Genomic DNA, 12,115 nt, shown 5'->3' with positions numbered 1-12,115 from the left:
TGGCGGGTGCGCGTTGGACATCATCGCCATGCCCGCCCAGCGAAATATGATGATGGCACGTGGTGGCGTCGGGACGCTCACCCAAGGTCACTGCGCGTCATTTTACGCATGGACATGCGGAGCCCGTCCCTGCACAACAACAGGAAAATTCTGCCCCAAAAATTGTAACATAACTTCATGCAATGGGACTAACATAAATATGATTTGGGAAATTAATGATTCAAAAGGTCAGATATCAACTCAAATTCTTATAGGTTCATGCTGAATGAGCGGACATGTAATAATCAGTTTGAGAAAAAAAATTGAAAATCATTTTCTCTTGCAGTAACAGTGAAATGTTTTTAATATTTTATAGGAAAGCTGCAGCAACATGACCCAATTAAGTTCTCTAAACCCTTCGGCCTCTCAAGCTTAAACAGTTTGGTCATGCATATTGACTCTGTCAATGGTCTGATGTCAATGAGTTTTCCATGTACAGACCACTGCTGCCCATTTGTAACAAAAAAAAACATAATACAAAGCATTAAAAAAAGCATCTCAAGTTGTGAAGAACTTGTTTATGCTTCTGGTTAAACGTGCTAATGATGTTGATAAGTACCCTTGGTAAAAATACAGTCTTAGAACACACATCTTCCTTCTTTTTCACTTTGTAATGTCCAAAGCTATTTTTCCAAGGTATTGAGCTGACAATTTCATTTTCTTCATAAATCAAAACAATTAAGTTCAAATAGAAATCCATTCTTTCCTTGTGGATTTTAATTAAATGGTATCCACAGGTTTTTCTTTCATTATTGAGATAATAATCAAGCTTACTTAATCAGAGACAAGTTTTTCAAGTCTATAATTAGTGTTATCTTAACTCAGATATTTGGGGGTGGGGTGGTGCAGTGATATATTCTGTAGTTTTCTCCCTTATTTATTTTCCTTCTTGTACTCTCTCTGTCCCCATTGACTTTCTTAATCAAGAGACCACTGTATCAATTCCCAGACACAATGAAGTGGTTAAGGCTACCTTGAGTAATTAACACTAATTCTTTATCCCTTTGTATATGGAAGCTTCTGTGCTTTGTTTAATATCTCCCTGTGATGGAACAGTTGAAAATATTCTTTATAGATTTTCAGGCAATATATCAGATGTTTTTATGTCACAGCCTATAGGTTAAAAAAGGCCTTGATTATGTAAAACATTTGTTAAACTCAGCAGCATAGCCTTTGCCATTATAGAAAGCTCTGTTGCTCTATTTTCACTATCTGATGCAATATGACATAGTCCATAATGGAACTGGACATTATTTGATTTAGAAATCCAGAGCATTAAAGATTGGGCCCTACTTTTTTCAGTGGAAATGGATCTGGCATAGAAGATAGGAATTTGGGGCATTAGACACATACCCTGTTCTAAAATACATGCTAATTTCTGATGGATCATAAGAAGTAGGAGCAGCAGTCAGCCATTCGGCCAATCAAGCCTGCTCCACCATTTGATAAGAACATAACTGACCTGATTGTGGCCTTAATTCCTCGTTCCTGCCTGTCCCTTATAACCCTTTACTCCTTTGTCGATCCAAAATTGAATATATTCAATGACCCAGCCTCTGCTGCTCTCTGTGAATGAGAATTCCAAACACTAAAAGCACGCTAAGAGAAGAAATTTCTCCTCATCTCCATCTTAAATTGGAGACCCCTTATTCTGAAACTGTGCCCTCTAGTTCCAGGTTCCACCATGAGACGAAACATCCTCCCAGCACCTACCCTATCAAGCCCCCTCAGAATCTTATATGTTTCAATAAGATGACCTCTCATTCTTCTAAACTCCAATAAGCATTGGCCCAACCTGTTCAAACTTACCTAATATGACAACCCCTTCATCTCAGGAATCATCCCAGTGAACCATCTCTGAACTGCTTCCAACGCAGGTAAACCTGCTTTAAGTAAGAAGACAAACGGTAGACAGGACTCCAGGTGCAGTCTTACCAATGCCCTGTACAGCTGTAACAAGATTTCCCTACTTTCAAACTCCATTCCCCTTGCAATAAAGGCCACAATTTCATTTGCCTTCTTAATTACCTGCTGTACCTGCATGCAAAGTTTTTGTGATTCATGTACAAGGGCGCCAGGATCTCTCTGTACTGCAGCATTCTGCAGTCTCTCCTGTTAGAATATAAGAAATAGGAGAAGAATTAGGCCATTCAGCCCCTCAAGACTGGCCTGCCTTTCAATAAAGTCATGGCTGATCTGCTCCAGGCCTCAACTCCTCTTTCTTTCCAGCTCCTCAGATTTTTGAACTATCAGGAGTTGAGGACTATCTACCTCCTCTTTAAATACTTTCAGCCTCCACAACTCTCTGAGGTAGAGAATCCAAACATTCACTACCCTCTGAGAGAAGAAATTCCGTCACATCTCAGTTTTAAATGAGTGTCCCCTTATTCTGTAACTATGTTCCCTAGTTCGAGATTCCCCCACTAATGGAAATATCTTCTCAACATCTACCCTTTTAAGTCCCCTCAGAATCTTGTACATTTCAATAAGATCACCCCTCATTCTTCTAAACTCTAATGAATAAAGGCTTAACCTGGATGCCGTTCTTGATAAGTCAACCTCTTCATCCCAGGAATCAGCCTAATGAATCTCTTTTGAACTCCAATGCCAGTATATTCTTTCTTAATTACGGGGACCAAAACTGTACACAGTACTCCAGGTGTGGTCTCACCAACACTCTGTACAGTTGTAACAAGACCTCCCTATTTTTAATAGCCCCCTAGCAATGTAGGCCAAAATTCCACTTGCCGCCTTAATTGCTTGCTGCACCTGAATATTATAGTGGTTCATGCTCAAGAGCACCCAGATCCCTCTGTGCTCCATTTTTTGGAGCCTCTCTCCACTTAAATAATAGTCTGCCTTTTGATTCTTCCTACCAAAATGCATGACCTCACACTTTTCTACGTTAAACTCCATCTGCCAAGTTTTTGCTCACTCATTCAACCTGTCTATATCCCCTTGCAGATTCCTTAGTCCTCATCGCAACATGCCCTCCCACCTATTTTTGTATCATCAACAAATTTGGATACATTACACTCTGCCCCTCCTCCAAGTCATTAATATAGATTGTAAATAATTGGAGGCACTAAGACTGATTCTTGTGGTACTCCACTAGTTACACCTTTCTAACCTGAAAAAGACCCATTAATCCCGACTCTCTATCTTCTGTGTGTTAACCAATCCTCAGTCCATGCTAATATATTACCCCCAATACTGTGAGCTCCTAGCTTGTGCAAGAACCTTTTTATATGGCACCTTACCGAATGCCTTCTGGAAATCCAAATACACTACATCTACTAGTTCCCCTTTATCAACTTTGCTTGTAATATCCTCAAAGAACTCTAGGAAATTTGTCAAACATGATTTTTCTTTCACAAAACCATGTTGACTCTATTTGATTGTGTTAAGCTTTTCCAAATGTCCAGCTATTTCTTCCTTAATAATGGACTCTAGCATTTTCCCAATGACAGATGTTAGGCTGACTGGCCTATAGTTTCCTGCATTTTGTTCCCTCTCTTCCTGAACAGGGGCATCAGATTGGCAGTTTTCCAATCCACTGGGACCCCCTCCCACCTCCTTCCCGGAATCCAGTGAGTTCTGGAATTTTTTGACCAATGCCTCCACTATCTTTGCAGCCATTTCCTTTAAAACCCTTGGATTCAGGCCATCAGGTCCCGGTGACTTGTCTGCCTTTAGACCCATTAGTTTGTCAAATACTTTGTCCCTCATGATAGAGACTGTTAAAAGAACTTTCCTCCCAATTAGCTCCTTTCTTATCTCATATCTTTGGTAAGCTTAAAGTGTCCTCCACCACCTTAGGAGTAAATGGACAATTCACAGCACGCCTGTATACACCCATAACCTTCAATACCTTTCTTGGACTTTGGGGGGCTCAGAGCCCACTCATTGTAAACTCAGAGACTGCTGTCATGATCTCCAAGTGTAAATACCTTGCATCTTCTTCTCAGTAAAACAATCTAAGTCTCCATTTGATCTCTAACAAATCAAATCACCGGGCTTAATATCAGGCAGACTGCAGAACAGTCACAGGACCACTCCTTTTCAACCCTAAATTTAAAGTCCCAAAATATAATAAGCTTATAAATCTCAATCATAACATTCCTTTAAATAATATTCTGCTTTTCTATTCTTCCTGCCAAAGTGGACAACCTCACATTTTCCCATATTATACTCCAACTTCCAATTTTTTGCCCTCACACTTAACCTATCTGTATCTCTTTGCAGTTTCTTTATATTCTCCTTAAAACTTGCATTCCTACCTATCTTTGTATCATCAGCAAATTCGGCTACAACAGAGTCTGTGACTTCATGCAAATCGTTAATTGTTTGTAAATAGTTTGAGGTCACAGCACTGACCCCTGTGGCACTCCACTGCTTATAGTTTGCCAACCTGAAAATGACCCATCATCTGTTTTCTCTATCCATGCTAATATACCATCCCCAAAACCATGAGCAATAAAATCTTGTGCAGTAACCTTTCTTGTGGCACCTTATCAAGTGCCTTTTGGAAATCCAAATACACTACATCTACTTGTTCCCCTTTATCTACCTTGCGTTACATTCCCAAAGAACTCTAATAAACTCATCAAACACAATTTCAGTTTCACATAACTATGTTGACTCTGCTTGACTGTACTATGATTTTCTTAATATCATGCTACTACCTCTTTAAAAATGGATTCTAGCATTTTCCCAATGACAGGCACTAGACTAACTAGCCTATGGTTTCCTGCTTTCTGTCTCCCTCTTTCTCAAACACTGGTATTATATCAACTGGGACCCTTCCAGAATCCAGAGGCTCTTGGAAAATTACAACCAATGCATCCCCAACCTCAGCACCGACTTCCTTTAAGGCCCTAGCATGCAGGTGCAGGGGACTTGTCAGCCTTTAGTCCCATTAGTTTTCCTGCATTTTTCTTTAGTGATTGTGATTGTTTTAAGTTCCTACCCCTTTTTTGCCTCTTGATTTTCTATTACTCTTGGGATGCTTTCCATATCTCCTACTAAGGCGGATAAAAAGTCTGCCATTTCCTTGTTTCCCATTTTTAATTCCCTTAATATCATATTCATTTATTTCTATTTGTGCTATCAATTCATCCATCTTGTTACAAATGTTAAATGCATTCAGATAAAGAGCCTTTAATTCTGTCTTTCTATCATTTTCCTGACCCTGACTCTGTCCTTTCCTATCATTCTCTGGTTATCATAACCTATATCACTACCCTGCACTATTGCCTTGTCCTTTCTCTTTAACTTTCCAAATCCCTCCTCACATGATTCCTGCCCAGCCCCACTATTTAGTTTATAGGCTTCTCTACAGCCCTAGTTATATGATTCGCCAGGACACTGGTCCTAGCACAGTTCATGAGAAGACCGTCCCAAAGATACAATGATACAGAATCACCTTTGTGATTCTGATTTCCAATTTAGCCCCTACTCATACTCCCTTAGCAGAACCTCTTTCTTAGTCCTATCTATGTCACTGGTAGCCATGTGCACCATGACAACTGGAACCTTCCCATCCCACTCCAGGTTTCTCTCCAGCCCTGAAGAGATATCCTTAACCCAGGCACTGGGCAGGCGTCACAGCCTTCGGGACTTGTGCCCATGGATGCAGAGAATAGTGTCTTTCCCCCTAACGATGCTGTCCCCTACTACAAATACATACCTTTTTAAATCCCGCACTTAAATGGCTACCTGGCCAATGGTGCCATGGTCAATTTGTATATTTTCCCTGCAGTATCTGTTCTCATCCACACCAGCTGAAAGAACCTCAAACCTGTTGGATAGCTGTAACATCTGTGGATCCTCCATTGCTACCTTCTGGATCCCTGTACCTGCCTCACTTGTAGTCACTACTTCCTGTCCCTGATCACATACCAAATGAAGTACCTAACCTAAGGGGTGTTACTACCTTCTGGAACAAAGTATCCAGGTAACTTTTTTCCCATCTCTGGTACATCATAGTGTTTGATTCTCAGACTCCAGCTAGTCATCTTGGAGCCGAAGTTCCTCAAACTGCAGACATTTACTGCAGATGTAGTTGCCGTAGATCACAATGGTGTTGACCAACTCCCACATGCTACAGCTGCAATACATCACCTGTCCTGCCACCTTTATTGTATTTAATTTAACTAGGTTCCAAGTTTAGAAATATCATTCAACTGTAGTTATACCAAGCAATAACTAGTTAAACTATAAATTTAAAGCAATACTTATATCTCCCCACTACTGGTTAACTATTGCCATGTTTAGAGGGATACAATCTTAAAAACTCACCAATCACCTACCTGCTCACCTAATTATTGCTTTGAACAGATCTGGAGGATGAACAAAATATATAAAAAGACATACTTCCTACCACCCAGCACTGAATTCCCACCTGCATCAAATTCCCAAGTTAGCATTCATATTTTGTCACGTCCAGGCCTCAAAATGCTCTGTGCTCCCAACTGTTGTCAGAGAATATGCCTATTCTGAAAATGATGCAAGTTTGCAAATGATAGGATACCAAGTGCCAAAACTGCTGTTCAAACATTTGTTATGATGTGACAGATGATCTGTGCCAGGCAGACCAAATCCACGAGGGAAACCTGGGAGCGCTATCACAACGGTTTTGAAATTTGTATGTATTATGTGATGTATGCACTGAATTCTGAAGTAATAAGTCCACAAGACCTTTAGAGTTTTTAAAAATTACATTAATATATTTATTAACAAAACATAAAACGTTTCAAGCACATACATAAAACTACAATCACTTACTACTATAATAAATACTAAAATTCCTAATTAACCTGATTCCTGGTTACACTCCCTTTTAGCCAACAGTCCAAAAATAGACTTTAGATTTAAAATGAACTCAGCAAGTTAACACAATATCCTGGAGAGTGGAATTCCAAACTCCAGTTTTGTTGCATAGCAGGCTCATGCACAAATGCTGGAGGCTTCATTAAGGCTATTTCACACATTCCTGTTAGTTCTTACATGGCCTTCTGACACATAACCTTTCATTCTCTTTTATATATGTTTCTCTCTTAATATGTAAATTCTGTTGTTCCAATTGTCTTTGAAATTGTATCTTCCTCATATATAAAACTTTCATGTTGCCACAATATATAGTCAGTAACCTTTGAGAAAAAATAAACACTTTCCTTAACCTTCCTTATCTGGCAAGTTGTAAACAGACTAAGATCCCTTTGAAATCCAAATATCCCTTCATTTATCTAAAAATGCAAATTCTACACCCTGCTGACTATATGCTAAGCCAGCATCCAGGTTTACTCATTAGCATGTCAAGCACCTAGCTTCTTTTGATGATTTAAACTTGTAGTCTACTTGACTCCAAATGTAATTAAATCACACACAGACCCAGCTATACTTACCCCTATAAACCTACTATACAATAGACTAGAAAGATATTATGAAAATTATTATATTTTCATCAGACATTCCACCATTTACATCAGACTTGATTTAAGTTAAGCTTGAAGAAAAGAATGGAAAGTTATCTGTGAAAGATTGAGAGATTATTTACCATTTGACAAATAGGGATATGACCAATTCGTCCATCATGTTCTGCGGTCAAATCAAATGAAAGCCTGTGTGTTTTTTTTTATTTTTCACGGGATGTGGGTGTTGTTATCTAGACCAGCATTTATTGACCATCTCTAATTGCCCTTGAGAATGTGGTACATGCAAAACAAGGAGGTCAGTATAAGTGGTTATTTGCAAGACAAGGAGATCAGTATATTTGATTGCCAGACAAATGAGGTTGAATCAACAGTCAAGCATGCAAAATCCAACCTTTGACTGACCTTAAGCGCCTGAAGTACTGCTAGTGCTTTGTAGTTTGATTCCAAGAACTTTGTGGCCAGATTCCTTGAGGTTGTACAAGATCATGCACATGCATGGAACAACAGTGGATGTGTTGAGCAATTATTAGCCAAAACCTCTCCCTCATCCCACCTGTTAACTGTGTGTAAGCCTGAAGAACCAGAGTAACTTTGCTGCAGTCGAAAGGAAGAGTGACCTAGTCAGGGACTGAGAAGACAACAATCAATGTGGGCTTAACCACTCCCAGGTGATTGTATGTATGCTGTCTGCATTTCTGTTTGATGGATAAAGAGTTTGTTAAGTTTTGGCAGTGCAACATATAGCTGAAGTATATCCAAACAAATGGTTATGAATTGACTTCTGTCTGACTGGTTTAGCTGTACCCTTCGTAAACCTTATATCAAAATTGAATAACAAGTACAGATTACAGATTCATTGGCATCAAACCAGGAAATGTTTGAGTTTCAGAAGCTATTAATGCCCATAGGTTTTGTCTGGAACATCAGCTTTCACTATATGTTAGAAAGATTTTTTCTCAGCTATGTTACTAACAAAGAATACTACAAATCATTTTTAACAGCTAAAGATAGGAAATGTTTTTTATTTCACACCCTCCCTCATGTAGCTCTTAGAACACGGTTCATTCTGCTCATTTCCATAAATGTCCTTACAGTGGAGGCAGATGAGGAACAGGAGGAAAAGGAAACGGCAGAGACGTATAATCAAAAGGTGAAGGTGACCAACTAGAAGGGGCCCTTTCAAGACCGTAGAGATCATTCTGTATTGACCTGTGTCTAGCACGTCCTACGTGCTTGCCACTGGTATCAAGTAACAACCAGGAAGCACAAGGTTCCACTTAAACAATCACAATGCTTTATTTTACTAAAGGTAGTTTAATCACTAAATATCATAACTACATTAACCAAATACTCTCTTATGTGTGTGATATTACCCATCTGTCCTCAAGTTGATCAAGCCTGCTGGTGGGGTACTTGCTCACAAAGTCCAACTTCGGGTCTGCTTCTGGAGTGTTGGTCCCGGGTTCTCCTGTCTCACCCAGTCTTCAGTCTTCCTTTTATCCTTCTTTCTTCATGCATGAGCACAGCTGCTGGAATTCGGCTTATCAGTGGTATTGTACTGTTGATTAACTCATCTCTCGGGCTCACCCTGCTAGTTGATTAATTCACCTCGCGTTTTTCTTTACAACAGGACACAATGGGCCCCATCTCAGGGCGAGAACATCTCCGGCTCAAAATGTGATCAATTCTGTTGTGATGTCGTTAAAGTACAACATCACAACAAATACCACATCTTCTGGTTAAACAGTTTCCAGTAAGCTTATTATCATTCAGGAATGTGATCAGCAGTCCCTGGTCATGCCCATCTCTCTGCATTAGCTGTTTTCTGACATGTTCTTGTTAGGTTAACCCTTTACTGGGTATCACAGTCCCCCCTTTGATCCTCGAGGCTAAGCCGAGTAGGATAACACACACAAGTTACATTGATTCATCATGTTACATTTCATTCTAAATTCTACTTTAGTTTTAGGTATAGCATGATTACAACCTATAGTATATGTGAAACAATCTCTAGTACACAAAATGAACTTCTCAATTCACTCGGAAATACAGACAACATACACAGAATAACACCCTTACCTGATTACCCATCACAACACACTCAACGATGAAAGTCCAAGGGGAACCCATTACTTCTTTGGCTGACCCCCACCATGTATGTTCCGGGGGATGGTGGATCTCTATATTTTGTTTAATTGAGACTTCGGTCTGATACATCTTATCCTTACTCTTTTGTATTAACACATTCAATTTAACATAATCTAACTTCAGGTTGGGTAACGGAGGTGGATAATCAAACAGAAGATTGGGGAATCAACTGACTTGCTTCGCTCTCCCATGTGCAGCCAATGTAAGTGAATAGTATTATTCAACATCATATCACCCGTGATCCATTCACGCATATTTATTCTGGGTATGAATTACAATTGGTTTCATTGACTCGTAGGGCCCAGCTATAATTCGTGACAATGCACCACCACACCGACCCATTATCATCAAACCATTTATGCCAAATAGGCTTTTTCAGGGGTTTTGAGATTCTCAGGGGGTGTGTGTCTGCTATTTCGATTTCCATCTCCTTTACTAAAGGAGAGAGCCAACCATTGGCATGTTCCAGCTCACAGGTAGTTATATCAATCCCGGTAATATTAGTACTGTTCCGTCCTACCCAGTTTGGGGCTTTCCATCAGTGCCACATTGGGTGCCCATCCTTAAAGGTTACTTTCCCCATTTGGAGGAGAAGGTGTGCCCTGTCTGTACTTCCCTTTGTAACCCAGTCTTGAGCTACATAACCAATCAACCAGATATTATGTTTACTCTTTGATATTGGGACGGGCCATGCATGGTTATTGATGGTATCCTCTCCCTTGTCCGATATTGGTGCCTTTCCTGATTGCAACCACGATAGTGGTCTCAACTATAGACTTCCACCAGTCACCATTTATTAAACAACTAATATTAATATTGGTTGCATTATTAATTTCTTCTTGGGTCATGGCTAGATTCTCTGACCACTTCTGAATTTTCTCAGTCATGTTTTTAATTTCTTCTGTTGTATTTACTTGTATCCCAAATTGCTTATCAAATAGTTGACCTATTTCCATGCCCTGGAATATGATTTCCTTTAATTGGTGGCCAAACTGAATCACATATCCATGCAATGCTGCCTTATCAGCTGAATTAACTATTCCGAGTCTTGCACCCGCTAATCTCATTAGGGTTCTAGCACTGTCCTTTTTCTACTCTTTTTAGACACACCATCCCTGTCATGAGCTCTCCTATGCCAGTGCTTTAGTAGTTTCCTAACATGATTTTGAATATGAGGTATGGTCACACTGAGAAGGCCATGTAGGATCCAGGTTAAACAACACCTTTCTAACTTCACATAACATTCAGAATGTATATCATATGGTGGTCCTACCACCAGTCCTGAGGTGGGCTTGGGTGACATTTCAGGGCATTCACAATTCTTACAGTCCTATAATTTCTGCTGCAATTTTCCACTAGGGCACTGGGCCATTTTCTATGTTACCGACGCTTCCAGATCTACCACATTTCCCTGGGTCATAGTTTCACCTTGGCAAAAGTCCCAGCAATTCAAGTCTGTCCACACCTTTTCCCAAATTACCTTATTCTGTTCTGTCCACGTTCCTAATATCTGGTCATAGTTCATTTGGCTGGCTCTGGTGGTCCAGATTGTCCAGCACAAGAGTCCGAATATCGTGAGCCACTTCATGGCATTGACCCTTTGTGTTGACTTGTTGGGGCAAATCAAGGCAAATTAACAGTTCCTCTCAGTCAAAAGCTTTCAAAGCCCTCCTCTTCTAAGGTGTCATCAAATACATCTAGTATCTCTTTGTTCCTTCTGGCTATCAGGTCTGCTATGGCATTCCTCCTCTGATATCGCTATGTCTTCCTCATCATCTTCCCTTTTCACTCCCTCAAAACCAGTTTACTGCTTTAGAGTGATATTCTTCACAGAATCTGGCCTGTTTCCCTTGTGGTCCCTTTGTATGGTTTTAACTGATTGATGGGATACTACTTACTTCCTCCTGTGTCTAGTAGAACCTTGTATACCGACGGGCTAGCTTTGTCCACAATGGTATGTGGTCCTGCAAATTTTGGGTCAGAAAACTCTCTGTTTGTTATATTCTCACCATCATTTGTTCTCCTATCAGTAGTTCAACAGGGGTTACCTGTCCACCAAAATAAGCTTTTCTTTGTCTTCGCCTTTTCTCCAATTTTACAGCTAATGTCAATTGTAATGCTTCTAAAGTTTTTACTAGTTCCTTTATGTAGGGCTCATGGTTGATAGCTTCTAGCTGTGGTTCTAGTAAGTTTATTACTAATAAGATCTCAATCCCTCTCATCTTCCTCCCTACCATTACTTCCTGGGGTATGAATCCAGTAGAACTTGGAGTTCTACAGTGTTTTGTACTATCATTAGGACATAGGGTAACACCAGGTCCCAGATTGTACTGTTCTGTTGTACTACTTTCCTCACATAGTTTTCAAAATTCTGTTCATTCTTTCTGCAATAATGTTGGATTGCGGACGGTAGGCTATATGGAATTTCTGTTAGATTCCTAGCAATTTCATTGCCAACTGCATCACTTGGGCGGTAAAATGTGACCCTTGAT

This window comes from Carcharodon carcharias, chromosome 12 (genome assembly GCF_017639515.1).
Source record: "Carcharodon carcharias isolate sCarCar2 chromosome 12, sCarCar2.pri, whole genome shotgun sequence".
In the NCBI taxonomy this organism is placed as follows: Eukaryota; Metazoa; Chordata; class Chondrichthyes; order Lamniformes; family Lamnidae; genus Carcharodon; species Carcharodon carcharias.
The sequence above is the reverse complement of the archived record's forward strand: the minus strand, read 5'-3'. Positions refer to the sequence as shown.